The 25398-nt window shown below is 43.5% G+C and overlaps 1 long non-coding RNA gene across 2 annotated transcripts in view; it reads right to left on the minus strand.

The window, feature by feature from the left end:
- Nucleotides 1–235: 235 nt before the first annotated feature.
- Nucleotides 236–25398, minus strand: part of LOC112544788 (uncharacterized) — a 37079-nt gene continuing 11916 nt past the window's right edge. Inside the window, exons 3-4 of one of the 2 annotated variants that reach the window (XR_003088115.2) lie at nt 7450–7507; nt 236–1078 (exon numbers count right to left, since the gene is read on the minus strand). This is a non-coding gene — a long non-coding RNA (uncharacterized LOC112544788). The remainder of the gene's footprint in view (nt 1079–7449; nt 7508–25398) is intronic. The other variant, XR_012905141.1, reaches the window with a different exon arrangement.

The following is a 25398-nucleotide window of genomic DNA, read 5'->3' on the forward strand; positions in this document are numbered from 1 at the left end:
TGCCAGGACTGCCAAGGCCCTGTACATGAGGTAGTGGGACCACCTGAGGCAGGCGCCACTCCTGAGTCAGGTGCCACATAAGCTAGCCCCATCGCTGAGCCTCTACTCTCCTCTTCTCTCTTCCTCCCCCCTCCTCCTCACTCCCAGGTTCTTTCCCCAGTCCCTCCCCAGTTACAATTACTCCAGTTAAACAAAAAATAGATTTGCTTGGTTCAAAGCAAAAGGTCTGGTTTATTTTATCAAAGGAGAAGGGGAGGAGGAAGGGTGCCAGGGAAGGCAGGAGTGTGGAAGAAAAGGCACAGAGGGGCAATGCACAGGCCCATTGTGGGGAGGCACAGAGGAGAACCTTATCGGTGTTCTTGTCTGAAATTCTCCCTCAGGGCCTCCTGGATGTGCATAGCCCCCTACTAGGCCTGCTGGATGGCAGCCATGCATAGCTGCTCAAATGATCTGCCAAGCTGCTAGGCCTCTGCCTCCCACCCGGGAAGGAATGTCTCCCCCTCATTCTCACAAACATTGTGAAGGACACAGCAGGCTGCCACCACTTGGGGGACATTCTGCTCACTGAGGCCCAGGAGGGTTAGGAGGCACCAGAACCTCCCTTTGAGATGCCCAAAGATGCCCTCTACCACAATGAAGGCCCTGCTGAGCCTGGTGTTGAACCATTCCTTGATTTGGTGAAGGTGTCCTGTGTAGGGCTTCATAAGCCACGGGAGCAGAGAGTAGGCAGCATCCCCCACGAAGCACATCGGCATGTCCATGTCCCTGACCCTGATGGTGCGGTTGGAGAAAAAAGTGCCAGCTTGCATTTTTTGGAAGAGGCTGGAGTTCCTGAAGATGCAGGCATCATGAGCCTTCCCTGACCACCCGTGATGTCAGTGAACTGACCTCATTGGTCCACAATGGCCTGCAAGACCATGGAAAAGTACCCCTTCCAGTTCATGTAGTCGGCTGCTCAGTGGTCAGGGTACTGCTGAGGATGTGGGTGCTGTCAATGGCCTCCACCACAACTGAGGAAACCCATATCACTCTGGAGGATGATCTGGCAGAGCAGGATGGTGCTGATGGCCCTCACCACCTGCAGAACATAAGAACGGCCATACTAGGTCAGACCAAAGGTCCATACAGCCCAGTATCCTGTCTGTGGACAGTGGCCAATGCCATGTGCCCCAGAGGGAGTGAATCGAACAGGTAATGATCAAGCGATCTCTCTCCTGCCATCCATCTTCACCCTCTGACAAACAGAGGCTAGGGACACCATTCCTTACCCATACTGGCTAATAGCCATTTATGGACTTAACCTCCATGAATTTATCTAGTTCTCTTTTAAGCCCTGTTATAGTCCTAGCCTTCACAACCTCCTCAGGCAAGGAGTTCCACAGCTTGACTATGCACTCTGGGAAGAAGAACTTCCTTTTGTTTGTTTTAAACATGCTGCCCATTAGTTTCATTTGGTGGCCCCTAGTTCTTATATTATGGGATATGGGAAATAACTTTTCCTTATTCACTTTCTCCACACCACTCATGATTTTATATACCTCTATCATATCCCCCCTTAGTGTCCTCTTTTCCAAGCTGAAAAGTTCTTTATTTTGATAGCCTCTCTAATCTCCCTTAGCATTTCATAGTAACTATTACTGTCCTGATCAGGTGGTCGATAATAGATCCCTACTGTTATATTCTTATTAGAGCAGGGAATTACTATTCACAGCGATTCTATGGAACATGTTGTTTCATTTAAGATTTTTACTTCATTTGATTCTCCACTCCCTCACCCGCATGACCTGTTTTGTACCCCGGAATGATTGTGTCCCATTGAGTGTCCTCACTCCACCAGGTTTCTGTGATGCCTGTTATATTAGTATCCTCCTTTAACACGAGGCACGCTAGTTCACCCATCTTATTTTTTAGACTTCTAGCATTTGTGTACAAGCACTTTAAAAACTTGTCACTGTTTATTTGTCTGCACTTTTCTGATGTGGAGACAAACAGGGAAGGGGGACTGTGCCACATGAGCAACATGTGGAGAAAAAAGAAGAGGAACCCTGCAATGAGCTGGGGGTTCAGATTCTGCAGTGCCATGAGAGCAGCCTACAAAAACTGCACCACGAGGTACAGCATGAGGTTCAGGAGCTGGAGACTCCTTGGCAGCAGGACTTGCTCCATGGTGGGCATGCTGTAGTGTCTGTAAAGGAAACCAGAGCAGGCAGTGAGAAGGCTTTGCTGTCCCTCAAGGAGGTAGGCAAAACAGAGGAGCCTTAGTCATGACTGTACAGGCGGGTCCTTTTAAGCACACGTCTCAGATAGCTTCAGGAAATAGCTACGGGAAGTAACTACTTTCCTGATGTCCTTCTCAAAGTGCTTCTGGGAGGGCTTTGAATATGATTGAGGCGCCAATCAGTGTAGATGCTCTGTTTTGAAATAGCTCAGCGCTATTTTGATGGGTATCTGCAGTGTAGCCATGCTATTTCTAAATAAGGGTATGTCTACACTACCCCCCTAGTTCGAACTAGGGGGGTAATGTATGCATACCGAACTTGCTAATGAAGCCCGGGATTTGAATTTCCCGGGCTTCATTAGCATAAAGCCAGCTCCGCCATTTTTAAAAGCCGGCTTGTTCGAACCCCGTGCCGCGCGGCTACACGCGGCACGGGCTAGATAGTTCGGACTATGTAGTTATTCCGAACTATCTGTATTCCTCTGGGCAGCGCTGTTGCCTCCCGCTATGGTGCTTGGCTGACTTCTGCGCCACTCAGTTGGGCCACCACGTGGGAGCAAGCGGCGCAAATGGCCTCTCTCTCTCTTCTCCTCCTATTGCCTCGCCCTTGCTCTGGCTCAGCTCTTGTCCACCTCCTGCCTCTCTCTCTGTCTCTCTCTTTCTCTTCTCCCCCTCCCACCTCTCACCCCTGAGCTGCATGGGGAGTGCGGACCCCAAACGGCCGCTTGCGCTGCTTACTTCTGCGCAGCGGCCTGGCTGAGCAGCACAGAAGTCAGCCGAGCACCACGGCGGGAGGCAACAGCGCTGCCCAGAGGAAACAGCCAGCGTTTCAGCGTTACAGAGTCACAGACATTGGGCTACTATAAATATGATGTATAACGCTGCTATGTAGACATATCCTGTGTTCTTACTGTTTTCTCCCTTATAGGTCCAAAAGTCTTTCTTTAAGGACCTAAAATGGGAGTGGCAAGTAGAATTACCCATCCCCTCAGTGTTGAGGGGTTCCATACACCTACTTTGGTTAATTAACTTCTGGGTTTCATATCAACTGTTTTTAACAAGCATCATTTCGTTAGCCCTTGGATTATATTAATGGCACCTTTTTGGTGTAGACTAATCTAATTTAGCTGCCTGGCACTTTTACATTTCTTTATAACATTCTTTACTGAAAATAACTTGTCCTATTTTCCACGGTAAATTTCTAAGCAAGCAAACTTAAAAACCAATTCTCACAATAGCATCCTGCAGCTTAATGGATTTCACAGCCTCAAGTTAGGTGCCCAATGAATGGGGAGAGTTAGCCCCTCCTCCCCCCAAAGAGACTCCCAAAAGTAGTGTTCCCCGTAAGTAGAGTGCTTTCGTGCAACTGCTCAGGAAAGATTCAAATGCTGCCTAGCTGATTAGCAGAGCACCCACAGCTGGGTTTTGTTTCTATTCATGCCTCGGTGCACATAAACAAATTTATTCCATGCATGAATGGAAAAAAATCTGCACATGGATGGAAAACATTAGAGGGAACATTGCCCAAAGCCACTTATTGGGGAGTTTCCTAAGCTAGGCAGTAGACAATGCCAAGGAAAGTGGTTATGAGCTAAACTGGCTCTGCAGAGGGAGATAGGTGCCTATCTCCAGACCAAGGAAGGCACCTCCTTCCTTTTAGAACTGACAGTCATATATCCTTTCTCTCCTGGTGTTAGGTGCCTAAACCAGGTCAGATCTGTCTCATACAAACAGACCGTGGTGGCTCTCTTTCCTGCCCTCCCTTACCTTCCCCTCCCCCTGCGCTGTACCCTAGGCTATGTCTAGACTGCAGGCTTCTTTCAGAAGAACCTTTTTTTGGAAGAGATCTTCCAAAAAAACTTCTTCTGAAAGAGAGCGTCCACACACAAAAGTGCATTGAAAAAGCGATCGGCTTTTTCAAAAGTTAGCGTCCACACAGAATGGATGCTATCTCACGTGTAAACTTTGATTACTATGGACAGAATGGCCACCAGCACACTTCTGCTTTTTTCTCTTTCCTATTCTTTCAAAAGAACTCCCTTTTCCCCATCCACACATGCCTTTTTCCAAAAGAGCTCTTTCGGAAAAAGGTTTCTTCCTCATAGAAAGAGGATTACCAACTCCAGAAAAACCCCTCTGTCCTTTTGATTTATTTTCAGAAGAATGCAATTGCAGTGAGGACATAACTCAGGTTTTGTTGGAAAACTGGCCGTTTTTTTAAATAAACTCTGTAGCAGGGTTTCCCAACCTATGGATTGAGACCCAAATATGGGTCGCCATTACATTTCAAAAGGGTCACCAAGTGTCTCCCCAGGTGGCTTGGCCCTCCGTCTTCCCCCTGTTTTTGAATTGCCTTGGATCACCAAGTCTTCCTGAATTGTCAAAATGGGACCCATCTGGAAAAGGCTGGGAACTGCTGCTCCTTAGGGTAGCCATATCCCTAGTGACTAGAACAATCATTTGGAAAGGGGGAAACACAAGTTCAATCTCCAGTCTACCTAGTTTGGTGGAAGGACTCAAAACAAGGTTTTTTACCTCCCAGGTGAGTACCTAACCACTAAGCTACAGGGTATTCTGGATTGTTGGTGCACCTCTGTCCTATTGAAGCTTCTCCACTTTTCATGAATTACTTAAATAGTCAATAGGGACACAGAAAAAGAGAGAGGGTGGCTCTGTAGCCCAGTGGTTAGGGGAATACCCATTTTGTGACTCCCATAGAGGGTTAGGCATGATTTAGGTCCTGAGCAGCTCAGCAGAATCAAGAGGACTAAGATTTCTGCAAGGTCAGCAGTTTTTGACACAATGGGGACTCTGGACACTTATTGGTTTATGCAGAAGCTGCCCAATGGTTTTGTGAAGGCCAGTGGTGCTTAAACATTGGACTTAAGTACCCAAATCCCTCCTGTGAGTTGAGCCTCAGTACTATAAAATACAGAGAAATAAGATCCTAAGAGCCAAGGTAAACTTTCCAAAATCATCTCAGCTTTTGGGTATTTTAACAACCAAATTCAAATCAAAATCCTTTGTCTGCTCTCCCCAGGCCTAACTTGATCTCCAAGTCTAGGAAGGAGGCACAGCCTTCCCAAATAGCAGTGACCTTCCATATACAGTTTTGATGTTCAGACCTGAATACTAATGCTACGTCTATACTATGATCCTCTTCCGCAATAGGAAATGCAAATGGAGTGCTCATTTGCATACATTGTGCTCTCATTTGCATTTCCTCCTCTGATCCTTTTTGCACAAGAGGTTTTTGTGCAAAAAAGTGCTGTGTAGATGGCTCCTTTTTGTGCAAAAACCCCCTTCTGCAAAAGAGCCATTCGTTCTCATTTTTTGAGGAAGAACGGCTCTTGTGCAAAAGGGGGGTTTTGTGCAAAAAGGAGCCATCTACACAGCGCTTTTTTGCACAAAAACGTCTTGCGCAAAAGGGATCCGAGGAGAAAATGCAAGTGAGAGCGCGACATATGCAAATGAGCGCTCCATTTGCATTTCTTCTTGTGGAAGAGGATTGTAGTATAGACGTAGCCTAAGTGTGTGCCATAGTTTCACAGCGTTTAGAGCCTATACAGTGTTGCAACAGTGCCAGTGCTGTGTGTCTAGTTTTGTCCACATTTCATTCCAAAAGTCTTTTTCCTCCGTTATTTTTCTCTCACCTGTGAAAGTTCCCATCTGAATGAGCTTGATGTACAGAGCACCAACCCAGGATGGGTATCTTATTTTTGAAAAATCAGGGATAGGGGTATGGCACAAATCTCACTGATTTTTAATAACAGGAGAAGCAATTGTTCATTTTTTCTCATACCTCTGATCTCAAAAATACCATTGTTTATCAAGCTAAACTTAGGCAGCCCAATAGTCTTTATTGTGGAAAAGTGCCCTTGTATTGAATATATTTGGAACACAATGTGAAACAAATAAGCTATTTTGTTCCTTTAGCACTGAAATTGTGTGTATATGGCTGGCAGCTGTTAAGTCCATATGGTCAAGAATACACAAAACTCATAAGGTAAATGTCCTCCAATATGAATTTGCACCACAGACTGTTATTGCTCTCCTGAAGGTGGTGATGACTTTTCAGAAGGATCATATGCATGTTTATAAGTATCCAAATAAGTTTAATGCAGTAGTCCATTGCTATGGCAAAGCACTGTTATGGTATGTTGGCATAATACCCCATGTGTAAATATCCTGGGTGAACAGAATGTACATACTTTCATGGGCCAAGTTCTGTCACCCCTTTTGGTTGCTTTGTGGACCAACCCCATTTGAAGATTCTCCCTTGCATGGAGGCATCTGAGAGGAGCATGAAGCCATCATAGATGCTCATGTGACACTGACATAACATAGGAGGCTTGGAGAACAGAGGTGTAGCAGTGGTGTCCCTTATGCATTGGTGAACTCCCTGAAGTCAGCCAGAACCCTCGCCTCCTCCCTCCCCACCTCCCGAGACTGTGGTGGCAGCCAATGCAAAATTGATGCAGCTTTGAGGCTTCTCCTGTCTGTGGCAGAGTGACTTAGCAGAAGCTGGCCAGCACTTATAACTGGGGATGAGGGAAATGTAAAAGTGGCTTTAAATGACCATTGTCCCCTTGCTCCCTCATAGGAGTGCATAGATGGAATCAAGCATCTGAATTCAATTCTTTCATATAATTCTATTAGAAGACTTATCCTAGGTTGCTTGGGGCTGGTGGTAGGGAGGGTGCAAGAGTCAGGGCTTTGGGAGGAGGGAGCGCTTGGGATAAGGGATGGATGGTTCAGTGCAGGAGGTGGGGGGTGGCCACCAGCTTCCCTCTGGGGCCAGCCTTGGGCTGCACACCCTGCCACTGCCTGGGCTGCGCACCCTGGCTGCCAGCTTTTCCCTGGGTCTAGCCAAAGGGGGAGGCCCCATTCACCAGCCATCGGCTTCTCTCTGGGGCTGGCCTGAATCCAGGCAAGGCCACACACCCTGGCCCTGGTTTCACTTTGGGGCCACATACCCTGGCCACCAGCTTCTCCCCAGGTGCTGCTGGCTAGCAGTTGGGGGGTTCTTGCTGCCCCTTGTGGTCATTTTTCTCTTGTGCTTACTGCCCCTCCTTGTGGTCATGATTGAGTATAACTGTCCCTGCTCCCACACCCCTCTCTTTCTGGTTGATATGAAACAATTACATTCCACGCACATCCCAAACCCTGGCCTTGCTTTAAAGCATGATAAGAGGAAGCTGCATATCAAATATGGTGGTCTTGGCTCTTACCATTTCGGAGTTGTTCTTGAATAAACCGACTCACAGATGGATGGACAGACGCACATTTCTAAAATATACAGATAGGGCTACTGTTATTGTGTGAGTAACTTGAAAGATTGGTCACAAAGTGATAATGGTAAGGAAAATTGGAAGGAAAGTTCCATCACAGGCTTAATTTGGCCTTAGAAATCAGAGTGTGATATGACATCTGTATATAACAGCATGAGATAGCAATTAAAATTTAGGGGTTCAAATTCACCTTGCACATATCTTATCACTATTATTTTTAAATTGGTCTAATATCTGTCTAGGGCACCCAACACTGCAGAATATAAGATGCACAGCCTTGCAACAATTTTTCAAGTGCCGTACACTGGGAAATGTTAAATGCTTGCAGTCTCATGTATTTTTGTGTGTGTTTCCCATGTCATGCAATGTAATGTGACAACATGGTCTTATGAAATAGATGTATTATATCAGAAATTACAAGAGCTGACCAGGCTGGATGGATAGAGGGTTACTATAGAAACTTTTGCTCTCTGGAGATTTGGAATCACATCCTTAATAAGTTTGGTTGCCTTATCTGTGTCCCTAGTGGATACTTATCCACATCACGAAACCACTACACAATCTGGCATGATTGATAGTCCGTGCTCAGGAGATGCCTAGAAATAGCTTAGTAGGAATGCAAACTGAGCTGCCTAGCTTGGGAAGAGAGAAGTACGTGCCAGCACTATGCTTCGCTCTAGGCGGTGAGTGCTTTTAGCCCCACATTTCTCTTAGTGCCAGCCTCACCCCTAAGAAATAAGGTGAAACTCTCAGTAAAATCCCCACAGACCCATGAAAGCTCTTGACACAGAGTTTAAGTGCTGTAGGTGACCCTATGCACCATGGGGATTTTACCTTCTAGCAGAAAAGGCATGCCTACATGTGCCCAATAGGTTGGGGTGAATTCCACCTGTGTAGCTGTTCCTTTTGTTTCATTAGCAATGCAGTGCTGTAGGGGAGAGGTCTGTGTTCAGTGCTCTGTATCATAGACCGAGGCCTAGAGTCTGACAGCTGATAGAATCACTGAGGACTCAGAAACACAAACTAAGTCCAGACTAAGTCCCCCCTGAAATCTTTTCTCTCAAGTTCCACTTGTCATACCAGTGGGGCTGACAAATGCCAGGACCCTGAGCTAGGGAGGGGTGGGACTTAGCAGCCCCAGAAGGGGCAGGCCTTGGGTGGAAGGGGTGTGACTGTGAGCGCAGGCCATTTTGAATCACCAAGCCCTGGGGTAGTTGCCTCCAGTGTCTCCCCATCGGAGGGCCTGCATCATACTATACCTCTTACTGATCCCTTAATTTAAGGGGCTTCTTCATTTTCATCTTCATTTTAGCCCAAAGTTACTGTTATTTCACAGAGGCATGGTGCCTATCTATGACTGTTAAAAATAACTTACATGAGAAATGCAAGGTCGTAACACGGATTAGAGAAAGTCATGAAGGCTCAAGACATGAGTGCCACAGCATTTTATATTTCCTGCATGATTCATTTTTGTGCCCCGCATTCCTGGCCTTTGTCTCATTATGCCCACATTTAGGCCTTGGGAGCTTGAAAGGTTATGTAGCTAGTATATTTTTTAGCTGGATGTTGGGGTACAGTGAGTCTTGGAAGTTTGTAAGCCAATGTCTCTGGATAGCAAGTGGAATGTAGCCTGCCCTTGAGACTCCTGTACTTTTCAGCTTCTCTGCATGAAAAGAAACACTATTTAGAATCCCCGACACTGCAGCATTAGATTAAATCAGTCTCAGCCCATTACTTTAAATAATCAATACCCATAAGTGCCATGATGCTGTCTCTTGCTTCACTGTGAAAGCTGACTAGTTAGTGGAGTAAACACATAACGATAGTTTTCATAGATTAATTTTAGGAAAATTAAGCATTCAGTGTTATGATACTTTGTTCTCTCAGCACCCCCAGCACAAATACAGACTGGGTCAAAGATCAGAGAGTGAATAAAGCAAATTTTTACCAAAGATTTTCACTGTCACTTTTACGATAAACCCGGGAAGCCTTATATATCTATTCCACATGCCACAGCTGTCTCACTGGTATGTGCATAATGTTCCCTCACACTCTGTAGTGATCATCTCAGATACCACCTCCTAGCACAGAGACACGCAGCTGTGTTTGCAGAGTAACTGAAAGTTTCTATTCATTGCTCAGGGTCAAGCAAATCCTAAAGACAAGTCAAATAATCTGCAATACAAACCCAAAGCCAGACCCTTGCTTCTGATCTAATCTACCTCACGTTCCATCAGACTGTCGGGCTACACATAATAGTGCCAAACATTATCATTTTTTGAGGTTTACCGGATCTTTAGAAAAAGCACCCCATTTTCAAAATAACCACATCTAGACTGCGGTTTCAATTTCAAAATAGTGCTTTTTTGAAAGAGCGCCATTACGTCATTATGCAAATGAAGCACGGGATATTTAAATCCAGGCTTCATTTGCACTTTTGAAGTGCATCCCTCTGCCGTCAGAGGGATGTAGTCTAAACATAGCCTTAGAGAGCTACTGTAGTGCAACAAAAATAATTGCTCAACGGTCTTATTGCAACAGCTCGGAGCTCTGTGCAGTGGGGTGATGGTCATGAGGTACTAGCCTGAAGCCTGCTCACAGACTAATGAATGTTATAATCAATTGTTATTGGTGCCAGGCAAAATGTTTCTGTTATCAAACAGATGTTATCTGATTGTTGTTAAATGCCACCTACTGTACTTTAAATTCACTGATGTCCGCTTCACTCCCAAGAATTCACATAATTAACAGCACCATTGACAGAAGAAGAACATTTCCTAAAAAGCTCTCAGGGACCAATAAATCCAGTATAGGTATTTAATTTTACAACTTCTTATGGGGGTTCTGAGTATTATGGAGGGGAGGAATCTCTCAATATGGCTCTTATTCAGACAATCGCATGCTAGGGAGGAGACTACCACCAGCAAAAAGTGCCCCTAGAACAAGCACTATATCTTAGCAAAGGTATGGGAAGAAAGATGGGGCTCTACTCCACAAACATCTTTGAATCCTGAGAGCCCTCATCTGTTTTGTACAAGAAGTGGTTATTCAAGTGAAACACAGCACTCTTAGAGACATCTTCTAAGCCAGAGAACCCACTTGAGACGCCTTTCCATGCCTGGTATCAAGATGTCTCTTGGGCGGTTATGAAGCAAAATGCACTTCCAGTTTACAAGTGCTGAAAAGACCTTGTAGCAGAGGATAGTTGTGATTGTATCTTATTGACTGAGAGCCACCCTGAGCTCTATGACGGTGCTATATTTTTTTCCATAGACAGAGGATTCAAAACAAAAAACACCGGATCTAATCATCTTCCTGGCAGGGGCATAGCTGTGTGTGGGCTGAGTGGGAGATAGCCTACCCACTTTGTATCCAGTCTTCCCGACCAGCTCTCCTCATGCCCCAGCTCTTGCACTGCTCCTCCAGCCTGCTCTGGGCTCCAACTGAGGAGCAAGATCAACATGTCGGAGCTTACCCCACTCTGCCAGGCACTCCAGCCAGCGAGCAGCGATCGCCCCACTCCATCTGCCCATCAAGCTCTCCAGCTAGGGCATGGAAGGAGCAGGGATAGAACCCATGTTTGGACCCCACTCCTGGGCTACAATGCTGGGCAGGTGTGCAGAAAAGGGCAAGCCCCTGTTCATGAACCTTGCTCATGAACACCCCAGGGCGTCCACATACACCCCCCCCCAGCTGGTTGGGGGCAGGCAGCCTAATATCTCCTGCCCCAACCCTTCTTTCCCTCCGTACCTCATTATTACCCACCTACCTGTCCCCTTTTAGCTATGCCATTGCTTCATAGTCTATGGACAGCTCTCCATTAGAAGGAATATAGATTTTACTTCCCTGCTTCTCCTTGTACTCTCAATTCACTGTAGTTGTAGAGTCTGGAACAATCATATAGCTACTGTAGAAAAAATGAATAGTCTTGCAGTACCTTAAAGACTAACAAAACATGCAGATGGTATCGTGAGCTTTTGTGGGCACAACCACTAAAGTGCAGGAAAGAAAACCCCATTGTTCAAAGTTCCAACTGCAACAGCTTAGAGCTCTGTGCAATGGGAAGATGTTCATGAGACACTGGCCTGAAGACTGCAGTAAGTAGAACTATCCATGACCTCCCAAGCTATGCAAGCTGCACAATGTCACAAAGCCTGGCTCTGCAAAAAGCCAGCGTGCTGTGGAACCCTCAGGATCAAAAAGCTGTGTGTGGAAGTCCTGGGACTGACCAGGAAGTATAGAATTCACAGAGATGAACTCTCCTCTTTCCATTTACTAAGTATGGAATGTAAATAGGATCTAAGATAAATAGAATAATATACCAGCATATGAACAAGAAACCCATGTGTTTATTTTAAGAAGGCTGCTGCCATAAATTAACAGTCCAAGTACTAGGCAAAGCCTGTACTTTGGCAAAGCCTGTTCCTACTAGGCAAAGCCATGAAGATTGCCAATACACAGCAATCAGCATGCCAGAAGTCTCAATTCAGATCACATCCATATGTGTATAGCAAACAGGATTTTCTTCCTTTCTAGACAGCAGGGCTACGTCTAGACTACATCCCTTTTTCGGAAAAGGGATGTAAATTAGACGCATCGCAATTGCTAATGAAGCGGGGATTTAAATCTCCCCCACTTCATTAGCATAAAAATGGCTGCTGCTTTTTTTCCGCACGGAGCTTTGTCGGAAAAAAGCGCCAGTCTAGACGCTGATCTTGCGGAAAATAAAGCCTTTTCCGAAAGATCCCTTATCCCTTAGTGGGGGAGATTTAAATCCTCGTTTCATTAGCAATTGCGATACGTCTAATTTACATCCCTTTTCTGAAACAGGGATGTAGTCTAGACGTAGCCCAGGACTTTGGGTGGATAGAATGCTTGGGAAGAACTGGCCTTCAAACAGGCCTCATTCACAGCCCAGCAGGGCCACACAACTATAGATTAGAGTCCTAGTAGTTTTTCATTTTTTTAAAATATCTCATTGCACAGAAGAGAGTATGGGAAGGGTGGGAGCAGGCAAAAGCACTGATTACCATTTTAAGAAACAAAAGAGTTGTACATCCATAGGCCTTTCTTGTTCTCAATTGGCCAACAGGTTCTCTTAAAGGTTACTCAGGGAATATTAGCTATCAGTTGACCTCTCTGGGTATGTCTACACTACCCCGCTAGTTCGAACTAGCGGGGTAATGTATGCATACCGAACTTGCTAATGAAGCCCGGGATTTGAATTTCCCGGGCTTCATTAGCATAAAGCCGGCGCCGCCATTTTTAAAAGCCGGCTAGTGCGAACCCCGTGCCGCGCGGCTACACGCGGCACGGGCTAGATAGTTCGAACTACGTAGCCATTCCGAACTATCTGTACTCCTCGTTCCACAAGGCAGCTGCGCGGCACGGGGTTCGCACTAGCCGGCTTTTAAAAATGGCGGCACCAGCTTTATGCTAATGAAGCCCGGGAAATTCAAATCCTGGGCTTCATTAGCAAGTTCGGTATGCATACATTACCCCGCTAGTTCGAACTAGCGGGGTAGTGTAGACATACCCTCTGTTCCTGTCTGAGCAGAGTAAATATCTGGCTTGGTGTGGTAGCTCTGTTTTACAAGGAACGATGCAACTGCAGTGAAAAATTGAGTCTTCCAAATCTACAAGCTCTTATGGTAAGTCTTGTCTTAATTTTTCCACCATTGCAAAATATTTTTTCTGTAATTTCAGATTATTTCCTTCTATTTGCCAAGAGATAACAAAAACTTGTGAAAAGCAAAAATTCCTTTGGAATGGCAAAAAAACTAGAGAGAGGCCTGGCAAACCAAATGTGGGACATGGCTATTTGATTGTGTGCACCTCAAAATGCTCCCTAATCCAATCATCTACATTAAACCTCAAACCACAGTTCTATTAAGATTACTTGAGAGAGGGTGTAAATTGCGTATTTTATTTCGATCTTATTTCAAAATAGCTTCTTTAGTAATTTCCCACTATCTACATAGCACCAGATTTTAAAATAACCCTCTATTCTGAAACCTCTATTCGTGGAATGAGGTTTACAGGGACATCAGAATAGCAACCCTGAAATAAAGGGCTTGCTGTTAAGATATGGGATACCTATTTCAAGATACTCCAGTATCCTGAAATAGCCTTGCAGTGTAGACATAGCGAGAGAGAGCAGAAAAATAATTTTTCCTTGACTCTTCTTTCTCTCCATTTACCTCTCTTCTTCTACCCATTGTCCTTTTTCCTTCTTGGTGATTGTAAAACAGTGACACTGATCTTTGCTTAAAATGAGCAGATCTAACTTGGAAAACCAGGGCCAGATCCCAAGCTGCTTGAAATCCACACACTAAATGCACATACCTTAGTTTGGAAGGTATGTACTCAACCTTATTATTAGTAGAAACACCAAGTGGAATTAGTACCCCTTTGTGGTATGCACTGTATAGTCATATTATAAAAGGCAGTCTGCCATTTACCATCTAAATAGGAGACAAGGCAAAATAAGGACTATCATCTCCATTTTAGCGATAGGAAAATGGAGGCAAACAAATGTAGGTAATTTGCCTAAAGGTGACACTGGAATTCTGTGGCAGAGCCAGGAAGTAACTTCAGTGCCCCTGAGTCCCAGTTTTGTTCCTTAACCTCCATTTCACCTTCTCTTCCTATCCTGTGTGGTGATAGTATAGCTACATTTTATGGGCTTCACATTTTGACTTATTTCTAGGTGACATTCATGGTAAAAACAGATCCCAAATCGCAGATGAGGGATTAACTCAATGTGCTGTATTTGTCTTGTGGTTCTTCCTCTTGTAAAATATTTCCCTATCAAGTTTTTTTCTCTCTCTCTGCACTGTGCTACTAATACATTTAGCTCTCTCCCACTTTCTCTGAGTGCCTTTGTCTTGGAGTTTTGAGAAGGGGAATCTCTTAACTGAGAACTACTGTGAGATGAATCTAAAAACACATTGCCAAAGTTGTTGCTTACACACACGTTCATCAACAATAAAGCATCCAGGAAGAATTCTACATATCCTGAATTCATAAGGAGTCAACAGATTCCGGGCTAAAACTTTGGATAGTGCCTACATCAGCTGTGGCAGTGCATGTGGCAAGTTATGATGGTGAAAATGCACTGGATCTCAATTTCAATAGCTTTGCAATTTGTGTGGTCACTGAGGAGATGACCACACTGAAAAAAAAATTGTCATGTTGAGTCTGAAAGCCCAGATCAATTGTCTTGGGTGCACAGGGCTCAGGTTGCAATGCTGAAACTAGCAATGCAGAAATTCCCTGGGGCTAGAGCCGGCTCTGAAACCTGGCCCAGGGGGAGAAGCTTGGAGACCAGGTGCAAGGAGGGATGTCTACACTGCTATTGTTATCCCTGCAGCCAGGGCTGGCTCAAGGCCTGTGCAGTCAGTTCCCCTGCAAATGGCCCCATGTTTTATTATTGGGCCCACCCAACCAGGCAGCACGTCCTACCTGAGGTATGCCCTGAAGCTGTGGGCTGGGCATGATGGTGGTGCTCCTCACACCCCGACTGGGTCTCCAACCCACAGGAGAAGAGGAGGAGGTTGCTGTGGGTGCCAGTGGTGAGGGCGCCCTGAGTATCTCAGCTCCCCAAGCTACCAGCCCCAGTCCATGGCGACTGTGGCGTCTGTGGAACGTGCCATGTGCGGCCATTTGCAGCCTGAGCCACAGTGCCCCATTTGAATTAGGCCCACAAATAATCACGCCAACTCTGCCCACAGACAAGTCCCACAGGCCCTACAATCTCCATGGACTCTGAGACTCGGTGCTGCCGGTTTTTCATTGCTGTGCAGATATTCCCTAAGCATCTGTCTAGTCTAGAGTTTGGCTATGCCTATAGCACAGCTGATGCTGGCATAACCTGTCACTCAGGGGTATGAAGAAACCACTCCTCACAAGTGACTTAAATTACCCTGACAAAAGTGCACAGTGCTATGTCTCCTGCCCACACAGCATCTGCCATGGAGGCAGCTGTTTTATGCCAATAGGGGAGCTCATTTCTGTCAGCATACAGGTATCTTCACCAGCCATACTGCAGCAGGACTGCCATAGGGATACAGTTGCACCACTGCAGCCCTGTAGTTGCAGACATGCCTGTTGTGACTGTTTTAACTTGAACTAATTAATTGGCAGTTAACAAACATGACAGTGCATGCTAATTTAGATACTACAAAAACCTTTGCCCCCTCTGGAATATCTAGATTGGCATTCACTACGGGCTTTATCCCTTAGAGAAATGAGAATCACAGGCCACCAGGTCAGTACACGTGCTCAAAGGTTACAATTTTCATTCATAACATCAATTTGTCACAGTGGGGCTTGTACCTGTTCTAGCTTAGCCATGCATGTGTGTATGCCGCTATGAAGTACAAGTGCTGTGACGTTCCGTTGAAAATTTACTCCAAGGGACTTGCTCAAGGTCACATGGGAAATCAGTTAAGGAACAGGAGCCAGGGAAAGAGTCCAGGTCTCTTGGCCCTGTGCTTTAACTCTCAGCAAAATTAACTGTATGGCGTTTAACATATACTGATAATAGCAAGGCACTAATTTATATTTTTTAACTAGCTGTGACATGGCTGATACTGTTCTAGGGAATCAGACCTTCTCACCTGACATTTGCAGGCAAACAACTACATTGCAGCTGTGAACCGACCTGCCACACACTCACGCACTCACCTTTGCCTCAGAGAGTTTGGAAGAACTAACCATGATATCTTTGGAGTAACCAGACCGCCATTTATGTAATCAAGAAAGTAGCTGTGATTTTAACTACCTGAAATACAAAGCCTACATGTATGATAGTGGTAGAAATGTAGCCGTGTTAGTCTGGTATAGCTGAAACAAAAAACAGGAGTGACTTAACAAGAGAAGTTGGGTATTGTAGTAACTTTGGAAGGATATGATGCTTGCAAAAATCAATGATATATGCAGAATGTCTACAATGGCAAACACTGGACTGATGTGAGAGATAGTCATGTTATAAAAAATTATAAAAATCAAGACCAGGAATTCAAAGAATGACTGATTGGAAAATGCTGATTTCTATAGATGGCATAAAGCCACTTTCTTATAGTATCATTTGCTGGCAAGCCAGTGTTATCATTTATTCCACATTCAGACATTCATTACAGCTCCTGTTTTCATATGCTCATAGCTTTCTGAAAAATTCTCCTTTTCAAAGAAAATCTTACGTTCTTGGCCTCAGTCCACATGTGCCGTTAGACTAAATGCCATTCATTCTTTGTGACTGCTGGTTAAAAAGAAGGGAAAAGAAAACATTTTTAGTCTAGAAAAGCTTTTAAAACATTTTGAATACATTATTCAAAAAGGGGTGAACGTTGCAAATGTGAACTTGTGTTAAAGCTACTGTAGCTTCTAGACTCACTTCCAATTAAAAAAAACAGAGTTATATAAAAATTGACTGTAGTACTTTACAGCTATATTATACTACTGATAGGATGATCTATGTACATACTACCAATAAGTGATAGCTATGGAGGTTTGTGTTTGAGCTGATATGTCATTGTGAAATTCTGTATGTGTGGACACTTTTATAGAAGTACACAGTGAAATCAATTGTGAAACTAGTGTTTTAGGGAATTGGTTTTAATCTGACCTTATCTAGGGAAGCAATTTAAGCTCTTTAGATGACTGACCCTAAATTTGTACTTAGTATTTTTCTTATTGTGAAAAATGAACATCACTGGGGATGGGTTTCACTCTTTTGAGATGCAGTGTCACTTGCAGGTTCTTAGGACTATAAAATTTGGATTTCCATAAAAATGACCAATAGTGCATCTATCCAAGTATCCTGTCTTCCGAGAATAGCCAAGGCCAGGTGCTTCAGAGGGAATAAATAGAACAGGCAGTGATCATGTTTCAGATACTACATCACGATATTTGTATAACATATATTCCCTAGATTTAAAAAAAATATATTTGTGAACATATTAGTAATTTCAGGATTTTATAAAATCTTATTTTTGTTTGTTTGACATTATAAATATGTTTGGCGCGCGCGCACACACACACAAATTGGCTGTGTGCCTTTAAATCTTCATCTATTAAAGACTGCCTTTTGTTTCTTTTAGACTTCAACTCCTACTCATTCTTGAGAGGCAGAGGGTTAAGCAGAGGGCTGCAGTGAGAACACCAGATGGACAACAGGCTGCTGCAAAGTCTGGGCCATGTGCACCACGTCTATGAGGTGGCCCCCCGGGCACTCTTACAGGCACATTTTTGGAGCCTGAAGTGGTAAGCCATCTTGAATTAACTATTATCTTTTTTTATTCTTTCTAGTGATATTATGTGCATTCAGCTACTCGGGAAACACGTGTAAGTTTATTTGTCCTCTGTTGCCCATTGGTCAGAACAGCGGCTGATGGTACAAGTTACAGCTGTGACTGGGAGTGAAATGAAGACCTGTGGTATCACTAATATTGAGAAGGAGATATCGTACTTATTTCCATCTGAGCACTGTGAGAGTTATGGGTAGATGTGGAAAATGAGGAAGGTATGCAACTGCATTATATGAATTTTAACAGCTGACTTGGAATTGATCGGGGCTGAGTTAATTTGTTCAGCAAAGGCAGAGGCCCTCTAAACTTTTGTTCATGGCAAGAACTGAGCTTGAATTAGGGCCATTTCAAAGGTTCTGGAGGGGCTCCCTCCCCACATTCCTAGCACTTTGCCAAACCTGGAAGTAGAAATATGGAAATAGCAACAGAGACTGGACACATATTTCCAGCCATGCCCAGAAGCAGAGGGGCAGGCCTCATGGATATCTCATGGGAGTGGTATGCCTAGCCTAGTTTTGAGACCCTTGCATCTGGATACATTTCCAAATTCCTAGCCAATTCTCCTCTCTCACTGGTATAAAAAGCCATTCTAATTCCACTGATGTCACTAGTATCAATGGGAAGAAAATCAAGGCTATTGGATGCTTATCTAAATGAAACCTGATCTCCCACCCTCCTGGGATGCACAGTCTTCAGTGCAGCTCTCACAGAGTGATTAAAGGTTAGCAAACATGCCTGAGACTAATAAACTCAAGGAGCTCCATCTATTTAATTTATCAAAGGGAAGGTTATGGACTGATTTGATCACAGTCTGTAAGTACCTACATGGGGAACAGAAATGTGATAACAGAGAGCTCTTCAATCTAATAGACAAAGGTATAACAATTTCCAATGGATGTACCTGTTAAAGCTAGACAAATCAGGCTAGAAATAAGATTCGGGGGGGGGGGGGGGGGGTTAACAGTGAAGGTCAATAACCATTGGAGCAATTTACCAAGGGTTGTCATGGTTTCTCCATCACTGAGCATTTTAAAGCCAAGATTGGATGTTTTTTTTTAAAGAGATTCTCTTGTTGCACCAGGAATTAATTCTGGGGAGTATTATGGCCTGGGTTATACAGAAGGCCAGACTAAATGATCACAATGGCTTTATAATCTGTGCATTCTATAATGTGTGGATTTCCTTATATTCCCCACCCACATGGGAGAAGGAATGGGAGAGCCTGGCAGGACTCTAGAACAGGGCCCACTCAGCAGCATGTATATGTGACCCACACACCTAGGCTATGTCTACACTCGCAGCTTCTTGCGTGAGAAATATGCAAATGAGGCTAAGCGTGGAATATCGCCGAGCCTCATTTGCATACCTAATGCACCGCCATTTTTGCAGAAGAGGCTCTTGCGCCAAAAGGAGCTGTCTACACTGCCCCTTCTTGTGCAAGAAAAACCCTCTTGCACAAGGGTAGAGGCTCCTATACTCCACTTCAAAGGTCCGAGGTTCAAATCCGCCTAGTGGCAGTTACATATACATGCATTTGTGTGTGTAGGTCTCCAAGAAGTTTGGCCTTCTACACTCAGGACTGCTGATTTCCCTTATTTTGTGCACCTCTCCCTTCTCCGCTCTTGGCATATTGCTTTCTGCAGAGGAAATGAGGCAGAATCGGCTTTGTAAATAGCTTGTGAAGACAGCAAAGTGGACTAAAACACTTAAAAATCTAAATGTCCTATGGTGAACACAGTGTAGGGGAGGGGCTAAAGCCCATCAGGGTTCCTGATCCTAACCCTGAGGACAGATCAGAAAAAGGCCTTGGTATTCATATACTCAGCAACTGCTTTATTTACATATAGGGTTTTTAATCATCGGAGCACAAGAGAATCGCACTGATAGGCATGAATTTACTTCACAACACTTCTGTGAGCTAGCAAAGTAGTATTATCCCAGTTTCATAGACGGGATCAGTAAGGCAGGGGTAGGTTACAGGACTTGCCAAGGTCACAGAAGAAGACAGTGGGAGAGCCAGGCATGGAACCTAGATCTGAGAAGTCCTAGTACAGTGCTTAACCACACAAATTCAGCATAAGTGCAGTTGTCCTCTTACACCAGTATAATTCAAAGTAACTCCTACAGTCTAAAACCAGTGTGAGGGGAGAACTGGGCACAATAATAACTTGTCTTTTTGCCAGTTTACACATTATTCTCTCACTGTAAAGGGAAATAATATCTAAACCCAATAGCTTCTTGCCCTTTTTATGCCTGTCAACTTAAAGATATTTAAACAAGTTTTGTCAAGAGAAAATTCCCTTCCAGGCTGAGACAATTTTGTATGCTGAGATTCAGCCCTGAATGAATTGTTATGGGTAACTGGAATACCCCTAATATGTGGTGTTATAATGACTCTAGTGCATGTATGAATGATATTGCCAGAGCCTCTCTGGGCCCCTAGGCAAGGTGTATGGGGGGGGAGGGTGGACCTGCTCCATGCACCTGGAAGGGGCAGGGTCACAAGCAGAAGAGGCAGTGCTGGGTCATGCGTCCTCCAGCCCTCAAAACCGTCCGGAGCATGCTGCACAGTGATTTAAAGGGGCCCAGCATTCTGGCCACTGCTGCCGTAGCCCCAGACTCTTTTGAATTGCCATGCCCCGGGTCAATTGCTCCCTTCACCTCTTCCCCCATCAGCATGCCTGCTGCTATAATAAGAAAGAAGCCAACTTGAGAAGCCATCACATAACCTCATAATGAGTTCTGAAATACTAAGGAAGCTACTAAGAGCACAAAATATTAACATTTCCAGTAAAGAGATGTAGAGGGAAGCAAAATGTAGCACAGAAATGACTGGAATCAAATTGACAGAAGATGTCAATGCAACTTTCTTGGGATAGTTAGTCAATGAGTGAATATGCCTGCTTAGAAAGATGGTGTTCAAATTCCTGTATTTTATTTTTAAAATATGGCTTCTAATACGATTTATATGATGCAATCTAATTAGCCAGTAATTAGATGAGGCACAGAAATTGCTGGCTGTGAATGTATAGGTATGGGAAGGTCAGTGAATTTCTGAACCTGAAAGATTTGTTGCAGGCAACGTCAGATGTGACAACCTATGAAAGGAAAATATTTTGACATACACGGCTTGTGGCTCTCCCTGGCTTTACATCTCATGTAGTCATGTAAAGCTTGTCAACGTGAGTGCTAAAGGATGTCATTCTAATCCAGTACACCTTCACACCAACTTTGCTACGGTGCGGCTGACTACTCATGGTGCAAGGTGATGCAGATAGAAGCCTGAGGAGTCAGGGGAAGAGAGTATTTATTGCCTGTAAAAGAATTGAACAGATGTTATCTGCAGAGCCTGAGCAAAATAATATACTTTTACTGAGTCTGATAATAGCTTGAAGAATCTAGCCGAGAGCTGTTAGTGATATGGGCCATGCACAGTAACAGGACTGTTAACACATTTAAACAAAGGCATTCAGAATACACATCAAGTGACATATTTTAGCATAAATCTTAATATTACAGAGTGGATTGAGAGAAAGTGAGTACCTGATGATGTACTGGTATCAATCTGTTAGCTGCATCACTTTGAGAAGGCTGCAAAAACTCTTCACAGGTGATGAAGCCATATGTGAGTTATATGTGCTGATAAAAATGTAAAACAATTGGGCACTTTCAGGCATTTTGATAAGATGTACATTTCACTGCTAAACTATTAGAGCAGTTCAAAAGGATTATTAGTGCTCTTTTGTGAGCATGTGTACATATACCTGAAACAGTGGCTTTCATACCATTAGTTCAGCTCTGCAGGCATCAAAAGAAGAGGATTATACAGATACTTTGTAGCAATCTCCTAAAACGATCTAAACTATCTTTTTCTATGCAGAATTTTTGTTACTCCTTTAAGTGTTAGTACCTGGGTAAGAAATTAAAGTCTCGTGTCTTTAGAAAAGAGAGGAAATCTCAACTCCGACTTTGTTAGAAAGGAGCCATTTCTAGTCCTTATGCTCCATGAGATAGATATTCTGGGCTAAATCCTTTGCTGTGCCTTTTATGCTCCCCAGTCCAAGGACTAGTCCCCCAATGTGGGTTAAAGCAGGCTTTAGGCTTAAAGTTGCTTCCTAGATTGTATTCTGTGCTCCATAGCTGCAGATGGAGATCTGAGCTATTTTTGCTTGATTCGTTACGGCCATAAATTCTGTAGAACAGTAGCATTAAAACCAGTCAGGTCTATAGCAATCAAATTCTGCAGGACTTTTCCATCAGTTCTGTGTATTTGTACCCTTTTAGTTGTCAATTGCAAACATTAGTGAAATGTGAATTTCAGACTGCAAGTCAAGATGTGTTTAATCAAGACAGAATTTTTGTCTTAATCTGTTTTAGGGGGAGGTAAGAAGTAGTTTATGGGAGCTAGGTCAGTCAGACTGGGAAGAGAGCATTTGATGTGCTTTACCAGTCACAAATCACAAATTTAGAATGCTGTTCACAATCCTCAGCTCAAATAGACTCATAAAACTATTTGTATAATGATTTTTAATAAGGAACAAATGTAGTGATCTATTCATGGGTAACACACAAAGGGATAGAGTTAGACATATTTATTGAATAAACTGTTCACAATGAAAAAATGAATCAGATCTGAGTCTGGCCACGTATTATTCAATATAGCATGATTCTTTTGCATAAGAGTAGGGCTGTCAGCACTGGCATATTGAAATTCTCTGAAGATCAGCAATATAATTGATCAACCTAAATTTCCCATGATGCAGTGTGCTTTTTCACTGGCTATCGAAACGGCTGGTTGGGGTCTCTGTGAGCTGTTAAGCAGTTGCTACACTCTATCCTGGCAGTGGCTCTGTTCCAGTAGTGGGGGAAGTGGTGATTTCGGGTCTGGGGGCATGAGACAGAGTAAAAGATGAAGCCAGTGCTGTCCATTTATTTTCACTATTTTAGCAGATCTGAAATCTGCTGAAGTAAATTGAAATCAGTCTTCTTTTTATTCTGTGCTGAGGCTAGCAGTGCTGCTTCCCAATGTCCCCCCTCTGAGGGAGGCCTCAGCATGTGGCTCAGAAATGAGCTTACAGAGCAAGTGCAGCAGCAGCGGCAGCTGGGGTGAGTGCAGGAAAGCGTGCTGGTTGACAGGAAGTTAGGGCTCTCCCTCAGTGCTGACCAGCATAAAAATTAATAACCACAATCCAAGTTCAGTTAAGTGCCCCAAAATCCCATATGCTGCATTTGTGGGGGGTACTGTGAATTCTGTGACATACTGGGAGCCTTCCAACTGAAAGGCATTGCCTAAATGCAAAATAAATTAGAAAAATATATAAATTGCACATTGGAAAAAATAATTCCAACTATACGTCCGATATGATGGGGGCTACATTAGCTACAATTACTCAAGAGAGAAGATCTTGGAGTCATTGTGGATAGTTCTCTGATAACATCCATTCAGTGTGCAGTGGCAATCAAAAAAGCAAATAGAATGTTAGGAACGAATAGAGAATAAGACAGAAAATATCTTAATGCCTCTATATAAAACCATGGTACACCCACATCTTGAATACTGCGTACAGATGTGGGCTCCTCATCTCAAAAAAGATATATTGGCATTGGAAAAAGTTCAGAAAAGGGCAACAAAAATGATTAGGAGTTTGCAACAGGTTCCATATGAAGAGAGATTAAAAAGACTTGGACATTTCATCTTAGAAAAGAGGAGACTAAGGGGGGGATATGATAGAGTTCTATAAAATCATGGTTGCTGTAGAGAAAATGAATAAGGAAAAGTTATTTACTTATTCCCACAATATAAGAAGTAGGGGTCACCAAATGAAATTAATAGGCAGCAGGTTTAAAACAAACAAAAGAAAGTTTTTCTTCACTCAGCGCACAGTCAGATTGTAGAAATCCTTGCCAGAGGATGTGGGGAAGGCTAGGACTTTAACAAGGTTCAAAAAAGAGCTAGATAGATTCATGGAGGTTAGGTCCATCAATGGCTATTAGCCAGGATGGGCAGTAATGGTGTCCTTACTCTCTGTTTGTCTGTAAATGGTTGAAAGGAGAGGGCTCACATGAGGATTACCTGTTATGTTCTCTCCCTCTGGGGCATCTGGTTTTGGCCACTGTCAGAAGACAGGATACTGGGCTGGATGGACTATTGATCTGACCCAGTATGGCCGTTCTTATGTTCTTATATATTAATGGCACTAAAAGAGTTGCACAGGAGTCTATACTGGGACCAGTACTATTCAACATATTCATAAATGGTCTGGGAAAAGAGGTAAACAGTGAGATGGCAAAATCTGCAGATGATCCAAAATTACACAGGATAGTTAAGTTCAAAGTAGGCTGAGAAGAGCTACAGAGGGATTTCACAAAACTGGATATCTGGGCAACAAAATGGCAGCTGAAATTCAATGTTGATAAGTACAAAGTGCATACTGGAAAACATAATCCCAATTATACACAAAAGGACAGGGTCTAAATTAGTTGTTACCACTCAAGAAAGAGAGTCATTATGGATAGTTCTCTGAAAACATCCACTCAATGTGTGGGGTCAGTGAAAAAAGCAAACAGAATGTTGGGAATCATTAAAAAAGGGAAAGATAATAAGACAAAGAATAACGCATTGCCTCTCTATAAATCTGTGGTATACTCACAGCTTGATCGCTTCATGCAGATGTGGTCACCCCATCTGAGAAAAGTTATATTGGAACTGGGAAAGATTATGTAAAGGACAATACCAATTATTAGGGAAATAGAACAGCTTCCTTATCAAGAGAGGTAGATGAGATTGAGACATTTCAGCTTGAAAGTCTTGAGCAAGTCTTGAGACTCTTCAGCTTGAAAAAAAGAGATGACTAAGGAAGGATATGATAGAGGTCTATAAAATCATGACTGGTGTGGAGAAAGTAACTAAGGAAAAGTTATTTACTCTTCTCATAACATTAGGGCTGTGTCTACATTGGCACCCTTTTCCGTAAAAGGGATGCTACTGAGACACTTCAGAATTGCAAATGCCGCAGGGGATTTAAATATCCCCTGCGGCATTTGCATGAACATGGATGCTGCTTTTTTCCGGCTCGGGGTTTTGCCGGAGAAAAGCTCCAGTCTAGACGGAATCTTGCGGAAAATAAGCCCTTTTCCGGAAGATCCCTTATTCCTACTTGAAAGTACTTTCAAAAGTACTTGAAAGTAGGCATAAGGGATCTTGAAAGTACTTTCAAATGGAATTAATAGGCAATAGGTTTAAAACAAACAGAAGGAAGTACTTCACACAATGCACGCTCAATCTGTGGAATTCTTTGCCAGAGGATGTTGTGAAGGCCAAAACTGTAACAGGGTTCAGAAAAGAATTAGGTGACTTGTCCATCTATTAGCCAAGATGGTGTTCTTAGCCTCTCTTTACCAGAAGCTGGGAATGAATAGCAGGGGATAGATCACTTGATGATTACCTGTTCTGTCTATTCCCTCTAAGGCATTGAAGACAGGATACAGGAGTAGATGAACCTTTGGTCTGCGCCTGTATGATCATTCTTATATTCTTATATATCAAACAACATAGTTCAAAATTAAAGTGATCCATATT

This window comes from Pelodiscus sinensis, chromosome 7 (genome assembly GCF_049634645.1).
Source record: "Pelodiscus sinensis isolate JC-2024 chromosome 7, ASM4963464v1, whole genome shotgun sequence".
NCBI lineage: Eukaryota > Metazoa > Chordata > Testudines > Trionychidae > Pelodiscus > Pelodiscus sinensis.